Source organism: Erpetoichthys calabaricus, chromosome 4 (genome assembly GCF_900747795.2).
Source record: "Erpetoichthys calabaricus chromosome 4, fErpCal1.3, whole genome shotgun sequence".
In the NCBI taxonomy this organism is placed as follows: Eukaryota; Metazoa; Chordata; class Cladistia; order Polypteriformes; family Polypteridae; genus Erpetoichthys; species Erpetoichthys calabaricus.
This window is the reverse complement of record NC_041397.2, coordinates 254,603,434-254,631,399: the sequence shown is the minus strand read 5'-3', so window position 1 is coordinate 254,631,399 and position 27,966 is coordinate 254,603,434.

Sequence of the window (27,966 nt, the reverse complement as noted above, 5' to 3'; positions counted from 1 at the left end):
AAGTACAAAATGGGATGATTTGAAGCAGGCTGTCCATGCTTGGTGGCCATCAAATTTAACTGAACTGGAGAGATTTTGTATGGAAGAATGGTCAAAAATACCTCCATCCAGAATCTAGGCACTCATCAAAGTCTATACGAGGAGTCTAGAGGCTGTTATATTTGCAAAAGAAGGCTCAACAAAGTATTGATGTAATATCTCTGTTGGTGTGCCCAAATTTATGCACCAGTCTAATTTTGTTATGATGCATATTGCATATTTTCTGTTAATCCAATAAACTTAATGTCATGCTGAAATACTACTGTTTCAATAAGGCATGTCATATATTAAAGGGAAGTTGCTACTTTGAAAGCTCAGCCAATGATAAACAAAAATCCAAAGAAATAAGATGGGTTCCCAAACTTTTTCATATGACTGTAATGTTTTCCCAGAGACTGCATGGGGTTTGTGAGACCGACACATCAATGGATGGAGGGGGGAAGCCATCAGCCAGGTGTTTATTAGCCACTCGGTTAATGCAGTAAGTGTGTAAATTGCTGGCAAAACCTTTGTTGCACGTGGGCACACGGGAGAAGCTGCAGGACTGACTGAAGGACTGCTAAGCTGATGTAGTTGTTCTAATTACGAAGCAGTTGAGATGAGTAAATACATCTTTTGGAAATTATTTAGGGCCCAGGGTAAGTACAAGTGTTTTATTTTCTCTTATTTTATCATATGTATGCAAATATGAACAATATTTGTGTAAAGGAAGTGCACACTGATGGTTAGAATGAAAACTGCAATTGTTTTAATAAAAGACATCTTTGTTTTTGCACTGCTATTGTAGTTATCTGTGTACATCATTATCTCACTGGCAATTGTTAATGAACTATATGATGCCCCAGGTGAATCGTGCTGGGCCGAGGGCATGCAGAATCACACTCTCCTGTTAGATGCCTTTAAATATTCACCTTACTTTTTTGTTTAGTGTCATTCTATGGTCTTTTAATGGTAGGAACCACAACATGTGCTGCCTGATAGTGACCTTAAAAGAGCAACAGCTAGGATCTCTCAGAGCAATAATTTTATCATGTTTCTTAGTGATTGTGGGCAATATGAGTGGTAATACAGACTATAAATTAAAATAATATTGTTTTGCAAAGATCAACAAAAAATGATTAATGAGGATAACACATTAAAATAAAAAAAAAATATCTTCATTTTCTTAACCTGCTTAAGCTATTATTGATCATGGGTTATGGAATGGCAAGCAAAAAAATCCTTGGTGGAGACAAAAAAAGATTTTAGAGTAAGGGAACATTTAACTAACAGCATTTATATCATGGATGGTATGGATGAGATGTGATAAAGAAAAAAAAACGTAAAAAGTTAATGGACAAAACTAAACTTTTAATAATAATAGTTACATCATGCAGAGTTCCTTTCATGACATTGAGCATGACAGTTTTCATGGCAGAAGAACACTTTAAATGCAATAAATGACAATAATGGAGAACATGGTAAATACCCAGGTGTGAAACATACCATACATAAAAATGTTGTAGTAAAATGCAGCTCAAGCCCATGGTGACTAAACGGATTTTTTCTTATTTTTGCTTTTTTAAGAAGCCTTTTATCTCCTATCCTTAGAAGGACTGCCCACTATGCCACATGTGGTGGGTGACAATGTAGCTGCAGTGTATTCACCCTTTATAGGTTCCTCTGCAGCTGGCGCTGAAGCTGCTCTATTAAACAGCAGTCTGCTAGCTCTTGTATCATTTCTAGCCTTGACTTTACTGCCTACTGTCTTCATTAAGATTGTCTGGTCTACTAATCTATATTGTAATGCAGCTATTATAATTCAATTTGCATTTATTATGACCCTTACAGTATGTGCAGCCAGTGTGCAGTCTATTTTCATGCACTTTACGGCCCTAGATGTTATGCAAGTGACATATCGCTCATATTTGAGTATATAAGATTGAAATAAATGCATAGTGGCAAAGTTGAAAAACACCACTATAATACCCTCATGTACAAAGAAATTGGAAACAATCATAGAAGCAGTTACTTAATTGGACACTGCAGGCTAGAGAAATCACTTTACCTTGCTTTGACATCAATAACATTTTACCGTGCTTTGACATCAATAATCATATTTGTCAAATTGTTGTGACGTGTTGTCCTGTGGTATTCCAAAATATTTTTTGTCCTTGCTAAAGTGAAATATTGAGGGATTTGCAGTATGCATCTCCTAGAAGTTAATTTTAGACAATCATGCTTTTTTCAGGCTTCTCGCTAAGGGCCTGACTAATTATGTCAGCATTTAAATGTGCCAATGTTATATATTGTTTACAGTTTGTCCCACTTATTAGCTGTACATCAATTCCAAACTATATTGTTGTGTCAATATCTGAAAGGTAAATCAGATTTATGGCATAGCATGCAGTTTAACTAACACTGAGTTGTTTAATTTAACAGGACAGAACAAAGTGTGGAATAAATGTCAATTATACCTTGTAAATGTAATTAATGCAAATTAAGTTTTCTTTCAAACAGGCTTTATTTTATTAATAACTTTTTAAATAACTTTTCATAGTTATCATTACATAATACTTTCAGCATCCATCAAATAAACAAGTAAAATGGTGTACTTCAGAATGAGTTCAGATATCAGTTGTCAATACACAAAGCACAGTTTACTTCCTCAAAATATGTTAAGGACAAATGAGAGATGTTGGCTGGAGCATGAAGAAACTCAAGAAGGCCACTCTTTAGAATAAAGTAGATAAGGTGGTTGTTAAGTGTTAAGCTCCATTGACTTGGGTTTGATTCCCAGCCTATCTGCATGAAATTTGCAAGTTCTCACATCTATATAGGCCTTTGCTGGGCATTACTCAGTGCCTTGCACCTAAAAGATAAGAAGGGACTTCATAGTGGACCAAAAAAAAAAATATATGACTGAATTAATATTGGTGTTTGAATGCAACTGGGGTGAGGTGGGTCTTGTGTTTGAATAAGCAAGAATTAAGCTGTTTATTAAAATAATTTAAATTTATAAACAGCCATGTGCCTATTTAAATTTAAATAGCTTGGTTCTAACATAGATAAATAGATGGATTATCTTTAATGTACACACAGGGAAATTCATTCTGTTCCATTTGGCAGCTTTAAATAGCACTGAACGCCCACACTAAGAATTGTAATCTGAAATTTAATATATAAGATATAACAAAAGACACAGTGAAATGTAATATATAGCCCACTGTTAACATGCTTGCTAACATGTAATAGCATTAAATAACATTAAATCCTCTATTGACTTAGTAGTAGGTGGAGAAGTTGAACAAGCATACCTTTATCAATGTTTCTCATTCATTCTATGTAGAAAGCTGGAGAAATACACATCTGCCATTGTTGAATTTTGAATTTTATCGTCTTATGTTTCCTCACAAGGGGCAGGACCTAAAAGCAGCTGTTCAAATGTGTAAAGTCCTCTACACTCCTGGCTGCTTCCCGGTTTGTCTATGTGTCAAAGAGTTATTGAAGCCCTAAGTGAGCACTCTTGTTTACAGAAAACAAATCCCTGATAATTGTCTTCCTCCTCTTGCTGTTTTTGCCCAGAGATGATGCTGTCTCTGTGTCTATATAGTGGTGTAGAATCATAAAGTTAACTTTCTCTGTAGAGTTTCTGTGTAGAGTTTCCACATCTCTCTGTGTCTGTCTGGGCTATGTTGATAGATGAGTCTTCGATTTGTTTTACTATACACTTCTTGCACCATATGTTTTCTAGGATATGCTTCAGCTTCCCCACAACCTTGCTCAGGATATAATAGATTTGGGAAATGGATGGATGGCTGGCTGTTGCAGAAAATATTCAGTAAGTAAAGAAGTGTCTTGAGCCATCATTACAAATGAACTTCAGCATGGATGTTCTTTACACCAACTGGTGGAGTCCCATGTGCTCTTTCTAATGCAACATGGCAGACTGAAGAAATCTAACAGAACAGCTACCTTTATCAGTTAGGTTAATTTACAGAAAAATGGTATATTCTAAAACCTCTCCTTATACAATTAACCATGTGTGTAAATTCCCACATTAGTTAAACACACTAAAAGTCCTAAGTAAATATATGATTTAAAGGAATAAGACTTCTATCTAAACTGTTATCAGAAAACAAAATAATAAGTTAAATGTTATGCCTGATTTTGTAATGTAAATGTACTGATACAAATGTCAGGATGTCCTAGTTAAAGAGAATGGATGGTTGGATAAAACAGAGAAAGATTGCACAGATGATCACCAGCTCCACAATCCTGGGTTCACATCCAGAGCTGAGCACTGTCTCTTTGGTGTTTGCACCCTCTGTGCCTAGAATGGTTTTGTCCTGGCCTGTATTTTCCTTCCTTCCTTAAGATTAAAAAGACTTATAAGCTAAAAATTCTGACCAACATGCCATACTTCTCTGTATTATGCGAAAAATAAATAAACGTTTTTAAAAATGACTTTGTCAACTTCCAGAATCTTACAATGCACATATTACATATTAATAAGACATGCAGTGTTACATCTCTTTCAAACCACATATCCCTCCTCTACTCATCCAGGGAAGAGAAATAGAAAAATATTTAATATGAAGTAAGAAATACTGACATATGCAAATGATTAGTAATGGTTCAGCATGTTTAATTATTGAAAACAATACGAAGTTGTTCCACCTATAGTGATTTCAGTTCCAACTAAAGTGAAACTAAACCTAAAGATTTTAGTTTTGCCTTCTTATTTTAAGTGAAATGTGACCCCTGTTTTCTCAATGTGTTATGGTAGGTGGGTTAGGATTTTTTTGTAGTTAAGTAAAATAAGACAAGTGTTGCAGCCAAACTGTGTGCTAATTATTCCATCTCATCATGGCATATTCCTAAAACATGTGTCCCAAAAAGGTGTTACTAAGATTATTACATTTTTGTGTACTTACGGCGTAGCTTGCAGGGATAAAAGAATAAAACTTTTGAAACATTTAGCTGTTTGAATTGGACAATTTGAATTCCTGACTGCTGCATAATTGTTTTCATATATTTTGCTTTCTGTATAGATTGTCCTTACAATATTCTTAGTAGTTTTATCAGGTAGCTTTTCCAGCTGTCCTTTATGAAATAAACTAGCAGGAGTACCCGACATTGCCTGGGAATCTATAACCGGTGAATTTCCCAAATGAAAGAAACGCAAAATAGAAATAGAACAAACAGTTTTCTGATTCACATTTTATTGTAATAGGTAATATAAGTGGTCATTCCAGAGCCTTTGGATACACTATATTTTTTGTTTTCCCTTGTGGTGCGAAAATGAACAAATTCTGAGGATTGCCCACTCTAGAACATGCTACATAGAGTTGTGAAAAGCATGAATTTACCAAATTGATGCCTGCAACTTGCAGTGATTGCCCTTGAGCCTTATTAATTGACATAGCAAAAGCCAAATGAACAGGAAACTGTAGCCGTTTGAAATCAAAGGATAAATCATTCGGAATCAACGGTATTCTTGGTATGAAAACATCTTCATGTCTTGCGCAACCTGTTGTGATAGTTACTTCAATAATATTTGCATAGAGAGTCTTCACACAAAGGCGAGTCTCATTACACAGTTTTGGAGGATCAAGATTGCAAAGTAGCATGATAGGTGCTCCAGTTTTAAGGCACAAATTGTGTGGGGGAAGTTCTGCTGGTTCCAAAGAATTCAGAAACTCTGTTGGAAACAACAAGGTTTGAGCAGGGTCTACGACTGTGTCGATAGATTTGTAATTTTTAGGGCTGCCTGGAATCATCTGCTGGATGTGAATATTTATTTTGTTCACACTGTCATTCTTGGGAGCTAAAATAGCTCTTTGAGATAGCCATTCATGTGTTTTATAATTCACTTGAATATTGGGGAAAACTTTATCTTGTATCTCCTGAACTCTTGCAACAATATTGCAAAAGGATCTTTCAAATTCAATCAGCCCGGTGTTACTATCTATAGGAACCTTCCCATCTCCTAGCATAAGCAATTGTTAAGAGAACGATTCAGCAAAGGTGTCACGACACAAATGAACTCTCATGTTTGTAATGAGCGTAATGTTTCTGATGTATTTCCACAGGTGCGATGCTTTAAGACATGCATTCAGCTCATCAGTAGGTGTTGATCTTGGAATAACGGGAAGTGTCTGCCGGAAGTCACCAGATAAAACAACAACAGTTCCTCCCATCAAAGAGTTGTTTGAACGTAGGTCTTGTAGTGTTTGGTCAAGAGCCTCTAGAGCTTTTCTATGAGCCATTGTGCACTCATCCCAAATGATCACGCTGCAGTATTGAAGCACTTTGGCTTGTACTGATCCTTTGCTAATCTTGCATACAGGACTGTCACTATGAGCCAAGTTTAGTGGCAGCTTCAATGCTGAATGTGCTGTTCGCCCTCCTTGAAGGAGAGTGGAAGCAATACCTGAAGAAAACTGTGTTGGCAGACAGCCTGTCTTCCCTTTCTTCAGATGTTTCATCTACTCTTGCATCAGCAGCCCTTCTCCTGTTGGCAGACAGCCTGGTTTCCCTTTCTTCAGATGATTCACAGGGACCAAACGTGCCGCTAGATGGGGCCACCGTTAACGTCTGTTGCAACATGCGGCCTTCTTGTCGATGATAGGTACGGGGACGTTTGCCAAATGTTGTGTTGGTGAAAAGGTGCCCTGCGCTTCACCACGAACATTTTTCCCAACCAAATATACTCCATGACCTCCTCCTGGTCACAAAGGAGCCCCATCCCCAGTTTGGTGGCAATCGGATGCCCAGTGCAGATTTGTATGGCGGACAAACAAACATACATACATACAAACATACATACATCGACTGTGCTTTATATAGTATTAGATGTGTGTTAAATAAATCTGTGACACCCAACAATAAAGAAGAACATTCCCTAAGGATGTCATGGTGTACGAAACACATTTTGGCAGTTTCTTCCATGTGTTTATTTATTTTTTTGGGAAAATGAATGCTTTCAGAAGGTGCTAATAAAGTGAAATTATAATCCATAGATGTATCAGATTACTCTAGTTCAGGTAAGAGATTTTTGAAATGAAGATACTAACATGAGAATGAGTAACAGAAATAAAATCAAAGAACAAATGGTTGCTAATATGTCTGCTTTCCTTGAAAATAAAAAAAAAAAACAAGAGAACCTTCTTATGACCACTTCTACATAATATATTCATAGCTGGTGAGCTCATTAAGACTCTCAATGAATGACAGGGTATGTAATTAGGAGCAGAAAAATAAAAAACTAAATTCATGTAAACAGACAGCTAATCAATAATGGAAAATTTTGAATTGTTGTTTAGTATAGGCTCCTGTAAGAAAATTAACTGCCTGAGAATACTATATTGAGTATTAAAAAAATGACTCCCATAAGAACCACAAGACTAACAGAAATGGAAATTGTGAAATATAATATAAATTATATTAGAACAGCTGCACTGTCCATAGCTAGGCAGATAATACAGCTCAAGAGAATAAGGGGCACTAAAAAGTGCAATTTGTGAACTGAGTTTTGCATAAATACATGTATCATTTCCTTATGGGTAATACTGTATCTATTACTGAACTAGAGTGACCCTTCCAAGTTTAATTTCATTGATTTTTGTATATAACATTCCTCAAAGTGTACAGCCTCGGATTGCTTGTACAAGATTACAGGTCTAATGCAATTACGCAAATTGTTAAAGCATCACCATTTACATAGATCAATTTACAAATTATGTTAATAATTCAGTAAAACAGAGTAATTTTAAACCAACCATGAAAATATGAGGTTTATCACTATTATTGACACATAGTCAATTAAGAATGGAGGTGAGGAAAACAGAAAACCCCAGTCACCCCAGAACTTTAGATGAAAAAGGAAAACAAAATATTGATGAGCTGATATTTTTAAGGTCTTCAAAAGTGGTCCAGTTGTCTGAGGTATGGACTCTTGAGCTGTCGAGGCTTCCACATAGAATGTAACCTTGACAGGCATTATTCTTCTTTTCAGTGATTGCTGAGATTCTCTTATCAACCAATTATTAGTTAGGTAACTTAATTAGTGTATTTATTGTTCTCTTTGTAAAAAACATATTTTCTGACATTAGTTCACAAGTCACCCCTAACACTCTTTCAGCTATGCCCCCTTGTCCTTATTAAAGAACTCATTTAAAGTAATAGTTGTCATTCAGACTACTAATTTCCTGCATAGTTTTAAACATTTTTATAATCTCACTTCATAATCAATGTTTAAATGAAAACACAGCTCCTTTAATTCTTCCCAATTGCTTTTTCTTTACAATCATGGAATCAACCTTCTGGACTTCTAGTGCTATGTTGTCTTGAAATATGGACACCAAAAGTGTACATAATATGCCACATTTCGCCCCACAATTGTGTTGAACAGTTTAAGGATTAAATCCCTTAAGTTCCGTGATACCAACATTTAAAAATCTGGGGCCTCATGTATAAACGGTGTGTACGCACAAAAATGTTGCGTAAGCCCATTTCCACGCTCAAATCGCAATGTATAAAATCTAAACTTGGCGTAAAGCCATGCACATTTTCACGGTAGCTCCAACCCTGGCACATGCAAGTTCCCTGCTCGGTTTTGCAAACCCAGCGTCAAAGCAGTGCTGCTGTTCCTGGGTGGTTTCCCTTTCTTTTTTACATCCACAACACCAGCTTTATCAAATATACTGAAATTAACCGCATATTGTTCATTAGTTTAAGGCATCTGATTGTAATTAACCTGTACAATATAATGGTACACGGGAAGGCCAAACTATTCCAAATACCACAGCTGCTTTAGCGTTGTTACTCTCACTGCACCTTCTTCTTCTACTTTCAGCTGCTCCCGTCAGGGGTTGCCACAGCGGATCATCTTTTTCCATATTACTCTCACTGCACCACTCGGAATAGCTGATCAGAAAGAGAATTACCGGTATACAGAATCAAGCACACGCTGCCTGAACCATTTGCTATTTGAAATGCTCTCAACCAACAAACGCTTCAGAGCCTTTCCTGTACAGACCTCACGGTTCAGAAACAGTGTCATCCCAAGAACTATAAACACACTCAATCAATCCATCAAGTGCTCCTTATAGAACTATTTGTAATTATAAGTACAATTACCTCACTGTAAACTTGCGATACAGTTATAATATTGCACAACCTGCACCACATTATAAAGCGTGTATTTACATATGATGACAATATCATTTTTAAGATGAAATGCAGCAAAATATGTTTATTACATTATAGTGATAAAATGTTAACATCATTTAAATAATCTATATTGTTAATAATTAAACATGTGAGGACACAGTGGCTCAGCCCTAGCTAGTTCTGGGATTGTTCCTGCCTCGCGCTGTATTCTTGCTGGGGCTGGAGCGACACTGGAAAGACAGATGGATAGAATAATTAAATATGTACTACGAAGATATTTCAATGTTCCTTAAAAGTTTAGAAGAATCAGCGTTCTAAGCTTACAAGTAGCTTAACATCTATTACAGAGCTGATTGTGTGGCGATTGGTTAGTTGGAGAAAGAAAAGGAAGGACTGGAATTGGGGGTTAGTACATTTGAAAGAGACAGTACTACTGGAGTAAATTATTTCATCAAAGGTCACGCATGGCACAGCAAGAATCTTGCGGGAGGCAGGAACAATCTGTGGACGAGGCGCCTGCCATCACTATCACTGCGCCACCGTGTTCCCATGTTTAATAACATGCTTTAATTCCTATCATCATGATATCAAGTATATATCTCAGTATTTAAATTATTCAGAGAGCTGTAATATCACGAATGTAATGGATTCTGTGTCCTGTCGGAGGAAGAGAAAGCCCGTTTAAGAAGCACGTAGTGATTCACACACATAGAGCACATAGAAGAACAAATACAAAACAAAGCATTTAACATGCTACTTTAGTTATGATGGTATTTGAGAAACTAGTAAATTAAATGATTTAAAGATGAAGTTTATGATGTTCTACTTTAATGACAAAATAAACTACGTGATTGAAGTGGAAATTTAGAGATTAAAGTTGACATTTCGAGCTTTCTTCTCACTGTGTCCCTATTTTTTTTTCTTTTCTCTGTACCCTAATAAGCTTTCATATGACACTCAGACGGTGGTTTACAACTCGCCTTTTCACAGCGACTTTGATATCTGACCGCTTTATTTTTTATTTCAGGCACTGTGCATCTTTGTGAACTTGAGCTTTCGAGTTTCTCCGACACTGTCACTCGATCAACTTCCTTTTGTTGATTATATCACTGTTTAAACCAACAACCTTGCCTCCACTTGGTATTTGCTGAAATTCTTCTATTTTCCCCCATGCTTTTTCCATTGTCTTTTCACAGAAGGCTGAGCTTATTATTAAGGCTATTTATATAGATTTGCATATTCAAAGAGGTGTAATTCTAGGAGGAGTTGGGACAGGACAGCAGGCGCGTGCATGTGTGTTACTTTTCATGCTGACTGAGATTTATGTAGCAAAAGAACGTGGAAGTTGGCGTTTGCACAGATTTATGCATCTGGATTTTTTTGTGCATATGAACATTTCCGCTTTTGTCCGTACGCCATGTTAAAGTGTCAATTCTACACACGGCGTTATAAATGAGGCCCCAGGTCTTGACTCTGACAATCTCAACACATTTTATCCAACTTATTTTTATTGCCCACAATTCTTGAACAAGTTGTGCTTAATAATTTTTAAACACCAAATAACCCAATGGAGTCCTGCCAGCCTGTATCTACCTTGAAGATTCTTGGCATTTGTTTTGAAAATGATTCTTCCCTTTCTTATGCAAATCACATAAACTCTATAAAGAAATTTTATTTCTTCAATCTTTATTAGAAGTCACTTATTCCTGTTTTGTTTTGAAAAATGACAATCTTTTCCGCTCTTTATTATATTCTGGACTGACTTTTGTAACTCTTCTGGTAGTTGCTCCTTCTACGTGTTATCTTGATTAAAAACTCTGCTGCCACTCAGATTTGCAGCAGTAAGCATATAATGTCACTTCTATTCCCATTGTAGTTCACAACTGAACACAAAATCATGTTGCTGTTTTATTGTGTTTTCAGACCATGAAAGGTACCGTCTAACCTCTTAGGTACTTTTCTTAATAGGGATAGGTAGAAATGTCAAAATCAGCTATGTTACTCTCACCTGTAACCTCTTAACTGTTTCATTATTCTTATTGTATTCCACATATTTAACCCTAGAGACCATTAGTGGCAGGCTGCTTCACTGACTCCACTAACTCCTTTATTTCAGCCCAGTTTATCACCAATAAAGGGCTTCTCAAGAGCATCCCTTTGAACCCACTGTTGGACACTTAAATTCTCAGCTTACTAGTACCAATTAGGCAGAAACATTGTTTGTAATTTTAAAATGATATTTATTTGCATCAAAAACAATAATAGCAAATATACACAATATAAAGAATTATACAGCCTGACTGGGTTCATACAGTCTTAATTCAGTCCCAGATGACATTTTCTAGGTGGTCTAGTTCCTTACTTACTGGTTATATATCTTTTGGAAAGTGTTCAGCAGCTAAGCAGATAGCAAGCTCCATTTAATTGCCCAAAGCTGCAATCAAAGTGTCTACATTATTTTTGCAGTTCTGCTGAGCTCTTTATAAATGTTTCAGGAAGCAACTGAAATAAACACTCCATTTTTGCAAAAAAAGTACTAAATGAACTAAACTGAGAGAGCTCTTTTTGAAAAATAATAAGGAGCCACTCACTTCCCACACTTTCTCACCTAAAGTGAGACCTGTCTTTCTTTCTGCTAGAAGAGCAGCTTACATTTTTGCAATTTCTCAAAATAGAGAAATGTTACTAAATTATTGTCGATTCTCATCGGAAACCAAAAGTTGCCCATCTAATTAAGCACAAAACTTTAAATCCTGTTTTGCCTTTCACTTTTACCTGAATACATTGCACTTCTATTAAGCATTATTAAGACTTTCATGCTTTCCTACCTAAACACTTGACAGTTGAAAAGGTTAAAATATTTTCCATTCACTAACATACATGCTATATTAGGAGTTGCACTGGGCTATATCATATAATTTATATATATACCCACTGGCCATTTTATTAGTTACTAGTTAGTTATTAGAACCTTGCTAGTAAGGGCTTGGACCCCTTTTTGCCTTTAGAACTGCCATAATTGTTCATGGCATATATTCAACAAAGTGCTGGAAACATTCCTCAGGGATTTTGGTTCATATTGACATGATAGCATCACACAGTTCCTGCAGATATGTCTGCTGCACATCCATGGTGAATCTCCCGCTCCACTACATCCCAAAGGTGCTATACTGGATTGATATCTGTTGACTGTGGAGGCCATTTAAATATAGTGAATTCATTGTCATGTTCAAGAAACCAGTTTGAGATGATTTGAGCTTTGTGACATGGCATGTAATCTTGCTTGAATAAGCCATCAGAAAATGGGTACACTGCGGTCATAAAGGGATGGATGTGGTCAGCAACAATACTCAAGTAGGCTGTTGCATTTAAATGATGCTCAGTTGGTATTAAGGGGTCCAAACTATGACAAGAAAATATCCTCCACACGACTACACCACCACCAGCAGCATGAATCTTTGATTCAAGGCAGGATGGATCCATGCTTTCATGTTGTTGATGCCAAATTCTGACAATACCATCTGAAAGTCGCAGCAGAAATTGAGACTCATCAGATCAGACAATATTTTCCAATCTTCTATTGTCTAATTTTAGTGAGTCTGTGTGAATTGTAGCCTCAATTGCCTGTTCTAACTGACAGGAGTGGTACCTGGTGTGGTCTCCTACTGCTATAGCCCATCTGCTTCAAGGTTCAATGTGTTGTGCATTCAGAGATGTTCTTCTGTGTACCTCGGTTGTAACAAGTGGTTAATTGAGTTACTATTGCCTTTTGATCAGTTCGAACCAGTCTGGCCATTCTCCTCTTACCTCTGGCATCAACAAGCCATTTTCACCCAGAGAACTGCTGCTCACTGGATGTTTTCCCTTTTTCGTACCATTCTCTGTAATCCCTAGAGATGTTTGTGCATGAAAATCCAAGCAGACCAGCAGTTTCTGAAATACTCAGACCAGCCCATCTGGCACCAACAACCATGCCACATTCAAAGTCATTTAAATCACCTTTCTTCTTCATTCTGATGCTCAGTTTGAGTTTCAGCAGGTTGTCTTGACAATGTATATATTTTGAATTGCTGCCATATGATTGGCTGACTAAATATTTGTGTTAACAAGCAGCTGAGCAGGTGTATCTAATGAAGTGGCCTGTGAGTGTATACATAGATCTTTTGGCTTTGCGCTTTCCTATAAAAAAATGTTAAAACTTATATTGTTAGAAAAGCATTACATTTATGGTATCACTCCCGCTCTCATTTTCAATATTACTCCTTTTGTCCTTGTTAGTTTACTCTGTATGAAAGTGTATCTTTATTTGTTCGTTGCTTCATAATTGTTTAAAATTTTGCTTATTGTTTGTGATCTATATACACTTATTTATTTATTATCCGAATACTTCCAGTATTAGTTTCTGTACAGTGATATTTACTATACTTTGTATAACTGTTTATATTGTTATAATATGAATATTGTTGGAATTGATTGTGCATGACAAGTGCATTTCTTATATAAAAAATAATATTATTAATTATGCAGATATTAATGAAATATACACACACAGCTAATATGCTATTGTTTTGCTGTGTACTAGGCAGTGCAAATAACTAACCTGTGCAGCCATAAAATGAACCAATACAAACTGAAAGACAACTGAAAGTAAACAGCCATATATGAAAGGCAGAGCAAAGATTTGCAGATGGTTTGTGTCTGAATGTTAACTATATCTCAGTATGCAGATCACAGACCATGCTGAAACAGCATACAGCAATGACTTGGCAGAAGTGTCAAAGATTCACAGAGTGGAAAAACACAACAAGTTGATGATAGTGGAAAATGTCATCTGTCATCATTATTTCTTTCACTGTATGTATGAATCTGACTTTCAACAGCCTAATAAGAAATCCCTTTGTGCAAATTTTATGAACCAGGATGTAAATTAAAATCATCGATTTCAATGGATGACACTGCATTTACAGCAATGTAATAAACTACTTGAGTTAGCATCTTATTATTTTTTATATTTCAACAGGGCTGATTATCGGGCATCAATAATTTATTTTTACTGAATGTTAATTAGCAGAAAGCAAAACAAAGATGCATTTTTTAAAGCTGTTGTAATGGAGTTGTCAAATTAGGGTTTATTTGTGATAACTTACTGGACTTGAATATAAATATGAGTGCTTAAAACTGCATCATATCAAATTACACATCTCATAATGGGGTGGCACGGTGGCACAGTGGTAGCGCTGCTGCCTCGTAGTTAGGAGACCCGGATTTGCTTCCCGGGTCCACCCTGCGTGGAGTTTGCATGTTCTCCCCGTGTCTGCGTGGGTTTCCTCCGGGCGCTCCGGTTTCCTCCCACAGTCCAAAGACATGCAGGTTAGGTGGATTGGTGATTCTAAATTGGCCCTAGTGTGTGCTTGGTGTGTGGGAGTGTTTGTGTGTGTCCTGCGGTGGGTTGGCACCCTGCCCAGGATTGGTTCCTGCCTTGTGCCCTGTGTTGGCTGGGATTGGCTCCAGCAGACCCCCGTGACCCTGTGTTCGGATTCAGCGGGTTGGAAAATGGATGGATGGATGGATGGATGGACATCTCATAATGTCTACAAACAGAAGGTTTCTGCTTATTATCTACAAAAAGTGTTAAATATACAGTATAAAGTTATTTTTTATGTATGCAAATAAAGCTTATACTTATCTTTTTTCATATTAAAGATATTACGTTTGATTTATTTGCAAAATGTGCACATTGACTGTTTAACTTAAAGTTGTTGCAACCAGTGGGCACATTTTAAAAAATATATATTTATGTACATGCCATTTAGTTGTCAAATATTAGTCAGTGACAGGGAGGCTAAACATGGAGGGAGCAGTATATGGTGTAAATCCTAACAGGTCTGATCACTAATTTGAAAAAAAATATGAAGCCATCAGCAGAACTGCACTAAGCTTGTAAGTTTCAAATCCAATACAGACCTTCTGGAGACCTGTGCTGAAATGAAAACTGAAAAGTACCCTTAATTAAACATAGAAAAAACAACTACTAAATGACCAAATGTGTTCACAACTAAGCAAAAGCAAAAAAATGATTTGACAAAACAAAGATCGTAAAAATGTCCTTATAAATAGTTAAGAAACTACATGTCAAAATAACACAGGATGGCTTCTCCGATTAAGATCAGAAGCTGATTCCAGGTCAACTTAGATAGTGTCCCAAAATGCCTGTCAACTTATCTATGACCCAGTGACTTCCACCATGTTCTCACATCAGTTGTACCACAAGACCAAGCCCCATGAAATTGTCAAATAAAGGTAGTCTTGGGTCCTTGGAAACAATGACATGCAGGAAGAAATACATTTAAAAACAAGAAACAAACAGCACAAACTGTGTCACCGAGCAAAACTCTTTTAGCATGTAACTTGTGATTGGATGATATAACCATTATACATGAAAAAGCATATTCAACAGCAATTTTAGGGTTTTTGATATACTAGGATTTATTTTATTTATTATGCACATTTGATATTTTACTAGTATTTTATTATTGAAAGGGGATGCAACTAACTATAATAACAACTAACTATATTAATTAATTAACTAACTACAATGTATTAATCCATGCCAATAACAAGAGTTTTTTAGAAGTGAAGGTGTACATTTTGTACCCCCTTTATTATTAAACATTAATATGCATAAAATAATATAACAGATATGCGTTTCAAATCAACATGATAAACATTTTACGTTACCAAGCCATAGTGCAATTGCTTCATGCTACCAAATAATCACAACAGTTCTGTAAAAAGTTTATCAAATCTGTTCAGTTTCAAGTAGTAAAAAAGGATTAATTGTTTCATCTTCTCTTTGCCACCTAAAACTAAGAGTACAGCCATGAGCTAAACCAATTTACTTCTGACAGGGCAGCTAATGGGGCTAAAGTCAACGCTTCAATGGCATGGATACAACATACTGGATTTGAATCTTGCATCCGGTTGCTGTTTGCATGAAGATTACAAGTTTTATCTATATCGACACAGGTATCTTTTCTAGATATTCTGGGTTTTTTTCTCAAACTTTACATTTGTATTAGATGGTTTGAGATTCTAAATTTGCCCGATTTGTAAATGTTAGTAATAGACTGGAGCTCAGGGCTGGATCTGACCTTATATAATAACTCCCTGCATTGTCAAATTTGATTAAGCAGGTTTGAAAGTTTTATGGGCGGCACGGTGGCGCTGTGGGTAGCGCTGCTGTCTCGCAGTTAGGAGACCTGGGTGGTCTTCCCGGGTTCTCCCTGCATGGAGTTTGCATGCCCTCCCCGTGTCTGCGTGGGTTTCATCCGGGTACTCTGGTTTCCTCCCACAGTCCAAAGACATGCAGGTTAGGTGCATTGGCGATCCTAAATTGTTCCTAGTGTGTGCTTGGTGTGTGTGTGTGAGTGCCCTGCGGTGGGCTGGTGCCCTGCTCGGGGTTTGTTTCCTGCTTTGCACCCTGTGTTGGCTGGGATTGGCTCCAGCAGACCCCCGTGACCCTGTAGTTACGATATAGCAGGTTGGATGATGGACAGATGGATGAAAGTTTTTTATTGTGATATATTGGTGTTGTCATTTGGACAAAGAATATTTTTTTAAACAGGTTCAAACAAAAAACAGCCTCACTGGGCCACATGTTCTGAGCCTGCACCAAATTAACATCATTTGGGACCAAAATTTTTAAATGCCTTTCAGATAGCCTTGGTGTCACAATACCTCCTAACCCATTAGCATCTGTGTTTACTGTACTCTCAGATGGACTTAAAGTGGAGAAGGACAAACAAACTGTGACTGCCTTTACTACACTATTGGGACTTAGACATATTTTGCTCAACTGGAAGAATCATAACTCTCTTATTTTAACTCAGTGGGTAACTAATGTGATATACTATTTGAATTTGGAAAAAAATCTAATTCTCACTTAGAGGATCAGTTCAAAACTTTTTTAAAACCTGGCAGAATCTAAACAATAAAATTTTGGAACAAGTGTTTCTATTGGGGAAAAGGATTTTCTTCCCTCTTTTCTACTCTTAAAGTTTTACTCTGTTTGTTGGCCTTCCGCTCTTTCTCTTGGGTGGGGGTTGATTTGAATTTAGTTTTGCTAAGTTTGTATGGAATGTTATTTTCTTTTAATAAGCTCAATCAAAAACAGTGAATTTAAAACATTTAGTGTAAAATATAATATCACAACGACAAACACAATCAACAAGGTTTGTGCTGCTGAATTACTACTTTAACAGAGTGTGAGAACACTGTCTTTGTGCCATTCACACATACTCTCTCTGTTCTTGTGCATTTTTTCTTTGGATAATCCAGTTTTCCATTAACATACCAATTGTGTGTATGCAAGGTTCATAGTGGATAATACATTATGGTGTTATGTAAGCACAGAATGTGTCCTACAAAGGACTGACACCCTGTCCGCAGCTGGTTTTGCTCTTGCTAGGAAAGATCCCAGTCCTGTCAACACTATTAACTGGATTAGGTGGTTGGATAAATGGATGACATTTAAAATTTAATTGGATTTTGGGCCTGCCTTATGTATAATACTGGGACAAGTTCCATCCTCCTGTGAACTTGAACTGTTTTGAACAGGTTCGCTAATGGATGGATGGAAACTTTTAGTTTGGTGTATTTGTGTGATTATCAAAAATATATTTGCCTATAAAGTTAATCTTTATTTCCCAACATGTTAACTGATATTTGTTTCCACTTTTGCCAAAACTGATTACTTTTCCAAATATAAAATATCATGAAAACTAGCTTAATATACACTACAAATCAAATGAATTTTGTTTACTTGTTCACATTTTATTAAATTAATAATTCTTTACATTTATGTAGCACTTTTCCCACTACTCAAAGTGCTTCAGTGAGAGGAGAGCCACTTCAATCACTACACTAATGTGTAGCATCCACCTGGATGATGCAATGTAAGCCAATTTTGTGCCAGTATGCTCACCACACATTAGGTGTTAGGTGGTGAAGTGGTAAGAGAGATAGCCAATTAGAGACAGGGGATGATTAGGGGGCTAGACTGACTGGGCCTTGGTGGGCAATTTAGCCTGGACATTGATACACAATCTACTTTTTACGAACGAAGTTCAGGGATCTTTTATGACCACAGATATTTATGTCTCACTAAAAGGAGGGTGCCATTTTAACAGCACAGTGTCCCTGTCACTGCACTGAGGCATTGGGATCCACATTCAGACCACAGGGTAAGCAACCCATGCTGGCCTCACCAACACCTCTTTAAGGTGAAACCCAAGCTTTTCCTGGTTGGTCTCCCATCCAAGTACAACCCAGGCCCGAACATGTTTAGCTTCAGGTCGATTACTTCTTCTGAAGTGCATGCGGTATGGCTGCTAACAACACATTTACAGTATTATTGTTTATCCATTTATTTTAAATGGATTTCTGATTTTTTTTAATTAAAATAGTAATTTTTTCCTTTAAAAATAGCTTTGCTACCTAAAATAATTCATAGTTTGTATCCAATTGGGTGTTATTGTGTCTTTACAGTAAATCATTATATTACAGTGTATCTCACTGTACTGTTTTAAATCCCAGATTTTCATGTCCCTTTATGTTTAATAAATTGTATAGAACAGTGATTCTCAACCACTGAAATGAGCTACATATAGATAGAGAAATTGTAAGTATTTTTTGCTGAACATACACCTTCATAGTCATCAAAAGATGAAAATAAAAGTTGGGGGATGCCAATTAGGTAGTTAAGTATGAGTAGGACAGACACTGGTCAGTCTCTCCACACATGATTGATAAGGATTCTTCTTCTATTCTTGTCCTGTTTCAGTAGACCATAAGTCAGAAGCAGGAATATTAAAAAAATACTCTCGCTGCAAACCAATTAGCAGAAACACTTATGTTCCACACAAAGGTAATCTTTGATTGTTACCTGTACATATGGTCTCAGCAAGCATTCTGGCTATTGATCCATTATAGAAATGGTGAGTGTAGGCTCGGAAAAACATCACTTTTAGAATCCATAGTCCTGCCTTGCTAACACAAAGAAAGGAGATACAGTATCTACAAAAGCACAGTTGGGAGGGCCTTTCTTATTTGATTGCTGAATTTCTATTGGACTTTGTCTACAGTAAATATTGTGTTGGGAGAATAATTCCTGAATTCCAGTCATGTTATCTGATCTAAGGCCATATATTCTAGCACACAAGTAGAGAGATGTTGACCTTTTAACTGATCACATCTCATTGTTGAGTGGGCCATTGTTTGGACAGGTCCAGAAACATTAAACAGTCTCTTTGATATGAATTGAGGCTAGGGATCTGCACTGGCAATCGGAAAGTTGCCGGTTCGAATCCCGTAAATGCCAAAAAGGGACTCTGCTCTGTTGGGCCCTTGAGCAAGGCCCTTAACCTGCAGTTGCTGAGCACTTTGAGTAGTGAGAAAAGCGTTATATAAATGCAAAAAATTATTATTTCCCCAAGGATTTCCCTTGCATCCTGGTTGCCATTTGGGTAAAATTTGGGTAAAACTTTGTCTACAACCTCAGGATAGGAAGTCAACAGGTGGACGGTGCATGTCAAGATTACAGCTATTGGTCCTGTTGGTGAGATCACAGTAAGATGAGGGCAGCCATTCAGTTAAAACAGCAGACTGTCCATTTATTGTTGGCCAGAGATTTCTCACATTTCCATATGGCATTTACAGGGCAAGTCATTTTAAGGCAGATGAAGGAATGCCCCAAGCATGCATCTTGTCTTGTTCCTCTTTGTTAATTTCATGGACAGAATATCAGGTTGTACCTGAGGCTTAATCAGTTTTCAGCCTAGAAATTAAATTAGCTGTGCATTTTCAGATGATGTTATCAACTTATCTGGTACTGACCTGCAGCATGCACTACAGCAGTTCACAGCTAGGGTAATAATTACCACCTTGAATCCTGAGGCATTGTTTTTTCAGGAAGAGGAGTGTTTGATCTTCACTATCAAAAGGGGGGGGGGGGCATAACTGCTTCAAAGGATGAAGCATTTTTAATTGAGGATAGAGAAAATTCCGAGACTGAGCCATAAATTAGCAAAGTGGTAGTTTTTTTCTTGAGTGCCACGTGTTATATCTCCAGCTTTTTGTTGGTATCAAAGAAAGTTTGATCACAGGTTCAGCAAACCAAAGTCATGTTCCTATTCTTTGAGCCAGCTCTTTTTTTGGAAGGCAAGAAGCTTGACCATCTGGTAGGACTTTGGGGTAGAACTGCTGTATGACATGCAGTGGCTAAGGAATTAGGGAGGATACTTTCTGGTTAAGTCCTGCTGTAAGAAACCCAGAATCATTACCAACTAGAGCAGAATGCATGTGTGACTAGCACCAGAAAGAAGCCATTGTTCAGTGGGCTCCTTCTGGCAAATGCATTCCCAATTTTAATATCAGTTTTCATATCATTGCCATTAATATAACGTTTTTCTTTGGTGGTTCTTTGCCATCCTTTCATTCAGCTCTATTACTCACACTGATAGCCCATTCAAGTACTGGACACATGAGCAGCTGAACTAACCAGCTGAAAATAAAGAAGAAATATCTTTTCATACTCTGTTTGCAATATCATAAATGTGGTAGTATGAACTTTGCAGACATTACACCATTTTGTGAAGTCTGATTGGCTTTTGTACAGTAACATACAGATTTATCATGCAGTCAATTTCCTAAAAATCTAAAGCTTTCATAATTAGTTTTACACAGGAAGCTGAAACAATAATGCATAGTGATATTTTCATTTATTTCTGCTTTTACCCACCAACTTGCTTATCATTTAGTTAGTTTATACACATTACAAACCATTTAAAAGTTCCCTGTTAGACGCTCGAATACACTTAATGTTACGCGTAGGTATAATTGTATATTTATGAATAATTTAAATATTCTTGAGATCAAAATTTGAGGACCAGTAGGCAAATGATTAAAGTAAGGACATCATTATTTAAAGGTGATAAACACCATTTTTTCTTTAATAGCTACCAGCTAGTTTACATTATTAATACATTTCTTAAAAGTGATACAATCTGCTTCTGTGATTGATATGAAACTGAAAAAACATTTTTCTCCCCAAAATATTTTGTGTCAACTATTTATCAGTGAACATAGTAAATCATGCCATCTTCAAGTGAGGATCGAAAGCAATTACCATTAGCAACTATCGCCTGCACATGGGTCTCTCTGCCCTGTGCCTGAATCTCAATGATCTCCCAAGTGTGCCAATGCAATTTAACAGAAAGATCAATACACCACAGCAGTTAGCAATACCTCTCTTGAAGTACTTCACAAAACATGCTACATTTTTTTCCACCAAATAAATGTCAAAACATTCCACCAGCTACAATTCTTAAGAGAAATTGTTCTTGTGAAACATTATTGACATACTTTAACCCACATTTCCAGCTTCCTAAAGGCAAGTCAATTCTCATTTGGCAAGAGTCACATCGACATGTGTCTCCTGCTGAGATGCTCTGTAAGCTTGAAAGCCATCAAGGTCTAGTACATTGGTTCCAGAAGGCAGAGGTCAATGACATATCACTGACCCAAGGTCAAGGTGACAACTGTTCCTTCCTGAGGGATTGCCATCATCTTTAACATGGCTCTGAACACAATCAATGCCATTAAACGTCTGTCTGTCTCCTGGCAGCACTACCTGCTCCACAAGCAATTTTAAAGTGAGGGGTCATGCATTGTTAGTTGACTTCTTTCTGACTTTGAATCAGTTGTTTCTGTAAAATGAAAAAGCAGCTGCTACGACGGTAGAATTTTGCTCTGAAATTAAATCCCACTTATCTAAGTTATTTTGAGAAGGTCATTGCTAGACTGTGATATTTTTGGCTGCAAAACATATTTACTATATTAACATACTTACAGTCAAATAATGAAATAGAGGCTTGCCATATAAACCAGAAACCATATTAAAGACATGCCTTGAAAAATCATACTTAGCAGTTTTGTTGTTCTACTATTATAAATGTAGCGAATATGGTATTTCATGGAGCCACACTTTTACATAAGATAGCAATACTTATTTAAAACTCATCAAGTCAAGTCACATTTATTTGTAGAGAACATTTAAAACAATTCAAGAAGTGAGTAAAGTGCTGTATAGTTTCCATTAAAATACCAATAAATATATAGATACAGAAAATAAATACACTACATACATAAATGGCTGAATAGTAGCTAACAATAGCACAGTAATAAATACTGTATAGCAAGGTACAGAATGAGATTAAACATTATGCATTGTGTAACTGAGCCTTAAAGTTATTTCTTGATTTTTTGATAACTGAAAACAGGCTGTAATTGCTCATTCAGTTTAAACCGACTTGTCTAGTGCAGGTTTTTGAGGACCCAGAATACTTTACCTTACAGTAGCAGAGACGAGGCAGGGGCCAGTACTGGACAAGACATCAGTCCATCTGTAGACGTTCTTGCACACAGACACACACACACACACACACACACACACACACATAACCAACTGAGGTTTTCAGTCAATGTGACAGTATGCCTTTGGTTTGTTAGAAGACTCTAACATTATTAGAGAAAACCATGTGCCCAAGACATACACACAAAGCTGGGAACAGAACAAGGATCCCAGCAATGTCCTGAACCACCATTCTGCCCACATTGAGAATAATATATAGTATTGATTCATTTTATGAGCCCACTATTATTGCAACAAGAATAAAGGCCCAGAGCTTATTTAACAGCATACCTACCTAGTCAATGAACTTGACCTGTATGCTTTTGGGATGTTTTAGGAAACTTTGAGTATCCAGAGGAAACCATTGTGAAGATAAGGAGAACATGTAAACTCTACACAGTTAGTAACACAGCTAAAACTCTGAGACAGCATCTCTAACCATTATGCCATCATGAACCCCATTTTTAAGTCTATATTATTTTTAATGCAAATAAAGCAAATAATACATTTCCATTATTGAATAAATAAAAGTATAATATTTTTCATTACCATGCTTAACTTGCTGGTACCTATCAATCCTCACTTTATTTTACTCAGTAGATATACAGTAGGCTTAATTACCCAACTCAATGGTGATTGTTAATATGCTCTTTTTAATAGTAAACATCATAACATACTAAGATAAGCTTCAAAATTGTAGTATTTCATTCAGAATAAATCGATTATGTTTGTATATTGAATGCAGATGTATTAAATATTTCAGAAATATATTTATGTTGTGCTTGCCTAATGACTTTACACACTTCAGTTGATGAGTTATGCACCTAAGTGATGAAGCCAGCATAGTCATTAAATCATTCAATGCATAACTAGCACAGGGGGATTTGGGTTGTTCACACCGTGAAGGGATTGTTTAATTACGTTTATTTGAACAAGACATTTATTATATGGTTGTAAATAATTTGATCATAATTGATTATTGACTTTTGTGGTATGTGATTGACTGGTCTGCAGTCTGAAAAGTGAGACTGAAGGATAGCTGCAACTTGCTTTACATGTAGTGAACGTGTACACTTTTTTTTTTAATAATAATTAATTTAGTCACATCTGTGTTTTATTTTAATTCTCAACTTGAAGTGTTGCTTATATTGAAAAATACCAAAAATCCTTATTAAATTTGTTACAGTTCTACCTTTTACCATATTACAATGTGAACAATTTTAAGGAATGAATATTCACATATTTTCCCCATAATGTGATATGAAATATCAAATGTTTGGAAAAGGGCTAAAGAATTACGTGTTTCAAATACAGTGTTTTGTTTGCAGGATAACTTATAACATTGAAAGCCTCAGACAACACTCTTGCTATTGAAATTCATTTTCTCTCTGCCCTGTCTTCAAACTATTTTATGTTATGCAATATGTTGCTATTTTATTTTGACACAGTGGCACAGTTTCTACTTCTGACTCATGAAACCAAAGTCCTGGGGCCTCATGCATAACTCACACTATAACATGGCGTAAGCACAAAAGCGGGAATGTGCGTACGCAAAGAAAAATCCAGATGCAAGAATCTGTACGTATGCAAACTTCCATGTTTTTCCGCTACATAAATTCCGATCAGCGTGAAAAGTAAGGCACGTGCACGCGCCTTCTGTCCCGCCCCAACTCCTCCCAGAATTACGCCTCTTTGAATATGCAAATCAATATAAATAGCCCTTAAGATCAGCCTTATGTGAAAAGGCAATGGGAAAAGCACGGGGGAAAATATAAGAATTTCAGTGAATACCAAATAAAGGCACAGGAAAAACGTATTATTTGTTGGTTTAAACAGTGGTATAATCAACAAAATGAAGTTGATCAAGTGACAGAGTGTCAGAGAAACCCGAAAGCTAAAGTTCACAAAGTCGCACAGTGCCCGAAATAAAAAAGAAATCACATATCAAAGTTGCCGTGAAAAGGCAAGTCATAGCCCACCGTCTGAGTGTCATATGAAAGCTTATTAGGGTACAGACAAAAAAAATAGGCACACAGTGGGAAAAAAGCACGAAATATCAACTTTAATCTTGAAATTTCCACTTTAATCACATAGTTTATTTTGCCATTAAAGTAGAACATCATAAACTTCATCTTAAAATCATTTAATTTACTAGTTTCTCAAATCCCATTGTAACTAAAGTAGCACATTAAATGCTTTGTTCTGTGTTTGAGCTTCTATGTGCTCTGTGTGTGAATCACTACCTGCTTCTTAAACGGGCTTTCTTTTTCTCCAACAGGACACAGAATCCATTACATTCGTGATATTACAGCTCTCTGAATAATTAAAATACTGAGATGTATACGTGCTATCTTTTTCATCATGATAGGAGTTAAAGCATGTTATTAAACATGAGAACACGGTGGCGCAGTGCTTGTTCAAGTCTCACGCAAGAGGCTTGCTGCGCCATGCGCGACCTTCGATGAAATAATTTATTGCAGCAGTACTGTCTCTTTCAAACGTACTAACCTCCAATTCCTGTCCTTACTTTTCTTTCTCCAAATACCCAATCGCCACACAATCAACTCTGTAATAGACGTGAAGCCATCTGTAAGCTTAGAACGCCGATTCTTCAAAACTTTTAAGGAACATTGAAATATCTTCATAGTACATGTTTATTTATTCTATCCGTCTATCCTTCCAGTGTCGCGTCAGCATGAGCAAGAATACAACGCAATGCAGGAACAATCCATGAACTAGCTAGCGCTGCGGCACCGTGTCCTCACATGTTTAATTATTAACAATACAGATTATTTAAATGAAGTTAAAGTTTTATCTGTATAATATAATCAACATATTTTGCTGCATTTCATCTTAAAAATGATATCGTCATCATATGTAAATACGCGCTTTATAAAGTGGCGCAGGTTGTGCAATATTATAACTGTATCCCAAGTTTACAGTGAGGTGATTGTACTTATAAGTCCAAACAGTTCTACAAGGGGCACTTGATGGACTGATTTAGTGCGTTTATAGTTCTTGGGATGAAACTTTTTCTAAATTGCGAAGTCCGTACACGAAAGTCTCTGAAACGTTTTGCCGTGGCTCAGGCAGTGTCTGCTTCATGCTGTATACCGATAATTCTCTTTCCGATCAGCTGCTGCTGTGATTCCCCACTCAGATACAGTGATATAAATACTCCGAGTGGTGCAGTGAGAGTAATATGGAAAAAGATGATCTGCTGTGGCAACCCTTAACGGGAGCAGCTGAAAGAGGAAGAAGATGCATTGAGAGTAACAACGCTAAAGCAGTTATGGTATTTGGAATACTATGGCTATTCCCTGGACCATTATATTGCTGCAGGTTAATTACAATCAGATGCATTACACTAATGTATTTATAAAGCCGCGTCAGGAATGTGGATCTAAGAAAGAAAGGTTGACCACACAGGAACAGTAGCACTGCTTTGACGCTGGGTGCCGCCAGTCTGCAAAACCGAGCGGAGAAATTGCGTACACCAGGGCATGAGGTACCGTGGAAAAGTGCGTGGCTTTACGCCAAGTTTAGGTTTTATTCATTGCGATTTGAGCGTGGAAACGTTCATACGCAACATTTCTGTGCGTACGCACCGTTTATACATGAGGCCCCTGGTCTGAATCCTACACACAATCATGTCATGTGGATTTTTTTTCTTGGTGTGTCTACATGATTTTTCCTCCAGGTGACCTGATTTTCATCCTAAAGACTCCTAAGGGGTGACGATCTGCCATGTGGCTGGAGCTACCTTGTTAGGCTGCCACTCTCCAAGATCCTAATAATGCTATATAATCTATCTACTTAATCTAAAACCAGGGTAGTGGCAGAATAGAATAGAATAGAATAGAATAGAATAGAATAGAATAGAATAGAATAGAAATACCGCTTAGTAGGTACTTTGGTGGCTGGAGTGTGCTGAACTTGAAATGCAAGGGGCAGCTGTGTGAATTAAGATGAAAGTTGCTGATATCCAGTGGTCTGATTAACAGAGGAACCTCCTATGTTAGTGTAAGGTTGAAGTCAATGAGGTCTGCTGCAAAGAAAAAAGCCTCAACAAGCTAAGAACTACCCAGAAAGGTAACACAAAAAAGATGAGAGGGAGTACAACAGTAAAGGAATTTAAATAAGAATAAATATGGCAAAGATGAACTCCAGTTATGTTGTTTTCCAATAGCCCATCTTGCAGGTAGTTGTTAGGCAGGCAGTATAATAAAAACAAACAAAAATATAGTGCAACTTCATTCTTCAGGTCATTATATTGTATTTAATATAACCTCAATTCTAATTGCAAATACTACTGACACTGTATTAGACTAATCAGCAGCTTTACACAGACACGTAACATACTGAAATTTGGAGTAAAATTCAGTGTTGCAAAGTGTGGGACCCTATGCTGGAAGCATAAGTGTGAGCAGGGACCAGGGACCTATGGTAGCATGGGGCACATGGCAGAAATTATCAATGAACAGTGCTCTAGACCACTGCAGGGCCCACTCACACATTCACCCACCCACAGCCACACCCACATATGCAAGGCAATTTATGCAACTAAGGTAAGGTGAGGATAAGGGAGAAAACCAGCCACTCTATTTTATATAGCTCCTTCCACAGGAAGACTCTGAGAAAATTTTTAAAGAGGCAAACATAAAACCAATACAATCTTTTTTATTTTTAGTTTTAGTACCGTCACATCTGAGAAAACATTTTTATTTGCCAAGCAGCAAGGCAACAAATAGTTATAGCCAATAAATCAGTCTTTCTTTTGGGAACATATAAAGGTTTTCGTGGTAGATTAAGAAGACAGCAAAACTGGAAATCAGCTAAGAAGTAGCTTCAAAATATTTTACTTGCCTTCTCAGTTGTAACTCTAATGTAGTGTTTATGCTACATGTTTTATTGGACCTCTATTTAGTTAATTTATTGTCCTACCACTAAAGCATAATTAAAGAAAAACAGTAAATAAGCTACAAGCACAAAAACTTATTAAGGTTTACTTCCTCATTGTTTTCCTCGAAAACAGACAAGTATTATATACAGTACTTATATACATCTGAGTAAAACTTAAGAAACATAAATTCAGAGTTTTGCAAAAAGCCCCTGAAGTGAACTAAGTGGAAGTATGTATGTATATATAGATGTACTGTACATCCTCACGGCAAGAACAATGCAAAATAGATGATGGATGAATGGATGGATGTTTAAAATATGGGTACTTTGGTAATGTAGAGCATAGGGTTTCTGCCAAATTAATTTTGGAACGTGAGTTTGAATTCTGCCGAGGCCACAAT